A 3,274-nucleotide genomic window follows, 5' to 3' on the forward strand; every position below is an offset into this window, starting at 1 on the left:
TCTTTGCAAACATTTATTTATTTTAAAAAATCGCAAATTTTTCACAAACTGAAAAAATTTTTGTTCAAATATGTAAACAAATTACAGAATAGTTGTCACTTGAAGCTAACGCTTAAGCAAAGTTGAAAGTTGATCTAATTTGTGCGTCAGCGTCACCATCAGCTTTGTTCATGTGACTTACTTCAAACAAACACACCGATTCAACTTTTTGACAACTGACGGTGACGGTGACGCAATGGATGTTATGTACTTTCACTATAAGTATGTGCTGGTTTGAAGCTGCTAAAAAGTTTCGTTGATTTTTGATTTTTTTATGTTTTAATGACAAAAATTTTTCTAGTTTATGCCATGTACTTACATATATTCATCAAAAAAAAGCATTATTTTTTTTAAATCTTTTGGTCTGCCCCTGCAGACAGCTAAGTTGTTTAACACTTATTTATAAATAAAAATTGTCCAAAACTGAGTACCGAAGATTCCTGACAAAATTTCTAGGCTTATTACCCTTCTGAAATAATTCACTATACCAGCTTGACAGAGATTTTCTCGGAGTGCATATACTTTTTAATGTTTTCAAGGTTCGTGTCTCAAATACTGGTCATTAAGATAGCTTTGAAAAAATATTTTGCAAATAAATTTAAAAAAATTTTGATTTTAGTATCTATAAAGTAAGTAAATTTCTTACTTTAAAATTTAGGTGGCAACCCTATTTAGAATTACGCTGGAATAAATAGAACATATCTTGAGCGTATATGTACTGTGTATACATACAAAAAACTGCTGATTGAAATTAACAAAATACAAATTTGTATTACATAAAAGTGTGGCAACTCTGATCGAAAATATTTTCGGATCAAAGTTCTCATCAATACCTTTCACTTGATGTCCATATTGCGATGTTTTAGATAAATTGTGTATAACCGAAAATAAGTGGCAACCATGCACTAATATCCTTACGGCTAACACTTAGTATTTATATAGGGAAAGCAATGTTTAAGAACCTTCTCTTGGCACTCATGAATAGTAATATAGTACCGTTATTTTATAAACAAAAAATCAAATAAATGTGCGATTCAAAATAGGTGGTAACCCTATTAAAATAATTTTTTTAGTTAGGGAATTTTAAAATACCTCCCATTTGATACCCAAATTATGATGTTTTAATTCATTTGTAACGAATTTCGAATAGGTGGCAACCTTACAATAGTCTTCTCGGAGATAATACCTATTTAAATAATTTTAGAATGCAAAAAAGTATAAAAAAAGTTTATTAAAATCGTTACAGCCATTTCCGAGAATCCTATAGATATATACGTATATTTATATACAAGAATTGCTCGTGTAATGTAATAAGATTTTATTCACCTCCTCCTAAGTAACACAAACTGTACAAATATACCTTTTCATGTGTCGTATTTTCTCTACATTACCTGCCAAATGATTTGGTAAACACCGGAAATTCCTTGCAACATCCTCAAGACACAAAAAGCAATTGAATAGCTTCCGGCTTGCTCAGCTATTTATACACAAAATGGACAGTTATTTGTTGTAGAATATGAATGTATGTACATACTGTACGAGTATATATGCTGCATCTAAAAATAGACCAAAACTAATGGCAGACAACATAAACAAGTACATAGTACATTTCTAATTGAATTCATATAAATAGATTTGCAAATAATAGATTTGCAAATAATAGAGGCAGTCACGCTAATCACAGCAATACGAAATCAATTCCCCTTGGGCAGTGATTCCGTACGTCTCATCATCAGAAAAAAGAGAGAAACAAATTTGAATTTTTTTGCTATTTTGAAAATATGGATTTTGATAATTATAGATTGGTATTCAAATTTCTAAATTTAATTACAAGATAATTGAATCACAAAGTTTTTTCACAAATTAGCAATATTCCCATACTTTATACATGCTTTTTATTACGAAATTATTATTAATTCTGCAATTTAATTTTTTGTTTAAAAAATGTATAAACTTTTTAATACTCGTAATTACAAAGGAGAAGTGAGCCCAGCCCACTGATTGCCACCTGGCTATTTCAGTACTTAGCCTAAATTTTACCAAATCTGCCGGCGAAATAACAAGGGAATCGAAGTAAATCTTACGGCACACGGTAGCTCTCTTTTGATTGGCTGTTTCACAAAATAAGTTCCGCCGAATTCGGATCTTCATAATGAGTCAACCTATTTGTGATCTCACTTTGAACATTTTTTTGTTTAAGTTTAACGAGGAGGAATCGAAAGCCCGATACCCGTTATTACGGGACTTTAACCGGAACTAAGTATCCTACGGTCCAACTACCGATTCCCATGGGACCACCGTCAAGTATTTCGTCGGGAAGGGGTTTGAGCACTAAACTCGCTCGTTCTTTCCAGTCGGATGTACTCAGTACTGGGCTACACCTAGTAGGTTTTGCCACGTCTTTTTATACCATTTATTTATCTCTAAGATATCGATAAAGCTTATAATTTACTCTTACATATAATTAGTAAGAACAAATACCTTAAAATTATGGCATGCCTTATTGGTGCTTTTGTTGCTGGTATAACTTCGGGCAGGCTTACAGGAGAGACTAGCTTCACACCCATATACGTAGGTATGTATGTATATTGCCGTTGCGGTCGGAACGGCCTAGGTTCCAATCCGCGCTAACGCTTCGAGCGTACGAATTTCGAGGCCGCACTATCTAGGCGGCTGCAATGGCCTGGGTTCCAGTCGGCACCTTCGCTTTGGCTTGATGATGGGAACGACCTAGGCTTCAATCTGCTTTTCTGGTGCATGAATTTCCAATCCGCGGCTACGCTTCGGGTTCATCTAACCCCTGGTGATACGCCACTGTCTCTCTAGCATTCTGGTCTGAAGAATTTCCAATGTATGCCACCAGCGCATTTTGGCTGTCCTAGGTAAGGCTAAGTTGTCGCCGTCTTCTGTGAGACACTTACGCTCCGCATGTAGGGTCAGTAGTTACCAATCCCTCCTAAAACCATTTTGAATTTCGTAGGAATTTTAGAAGATCCTTGATTTTAACGCATCTAAGATCCTCCAGGTTATCGAAGAACTGTCTACACAGTGTCGAGAGTCTTCGTCTTGATAGAGCTGGTCACTGGCACAACAGGTGCAGAATAGTTTTCTTCTCTTCTTCGTCTTTACAACTTCCACAAAAGTCATGTAGCCGTACGCCTAGTCGATATGCTTGTCTGCCAATTGCTGTGTCCTGTTATAACAGATACAATCAAACTGATATTCTGCTTACTTA

The sequence above is a fragment of the Rhagoletis zephyria genome, unplaced genomic scaffold (genome assembly GCF_001687245.7).
Source record: "Rhagoletis zephyria isolate East Lansing unplaced genomic scaffold, Rhagoletis_zephyria_1.1 Rzeph_scaffold_07221, whole genome shotgun sequence".
In the NCBI taxonomy this organism is placed as follows: domain Eukaryota; kingdom Metazoa; phylum Arthropoda; class Insecta; order Diptera; family Tephritidae; genus Rhagoletis; species Rhagoletis zephyria.